This window comes from Penaeus monodon, chromosome 19 (genome assembly GCF_015228065.2).
Source record: "Penaeus monodon isolate SGIC_2016 chromosome 19, NSTDA_Pmon_1, whole genome shotgun sequence".
Taxonomy (NCBI): Eukaryota; Metazoa; Arthropoda; class Malacostraca; order Decapoda; family Penaeidae; genus Penaeus; species Penaeus monodon.
Window position 1 is genome coordinate 2,388,845 of NC_051404.1, and position 238 is coordinate 2,389,082.

General features: G+C 37.4%; 1 protein-coding gene across 1 annotated transcript in view; it reads right to left on the reverse strand.

Annotated features, from left to right (window-relative positions):
• The window catches only part of LOC119584971 (microtubule-associated protein futsch-like), a gene marked incomplete at its 5' end in the record, with an annotated part of 346,977 nt that overhangs the window by 139,169 nt on the left and 207,570 nt on the right, over window positions 1–238 (reverse strand).

Consider the following 238-nt stretch of genomic DNA (forward strand, 5'->3'; position numbering starts at 1 on the left):
GTATAGAGAAAGAGGAGGGGCAGAACGTGACTTACGTATTACGAAGAATGTCCTTTGTATCTCAAAGAATTCAAGGCATTAATGCTGATTTGGGGGGAATTAACACGGAGGTTTAAAAAAAGTTCCTGCTGGTGGTTTGTGCCAATAAAGTTGAATTTTATTGATAGCTGTTTCTTAAGAGCAGATCTAGGAAGAAAGGGGACGGTGTTTACTAATAAAAAATAGCACTGATTGTAAA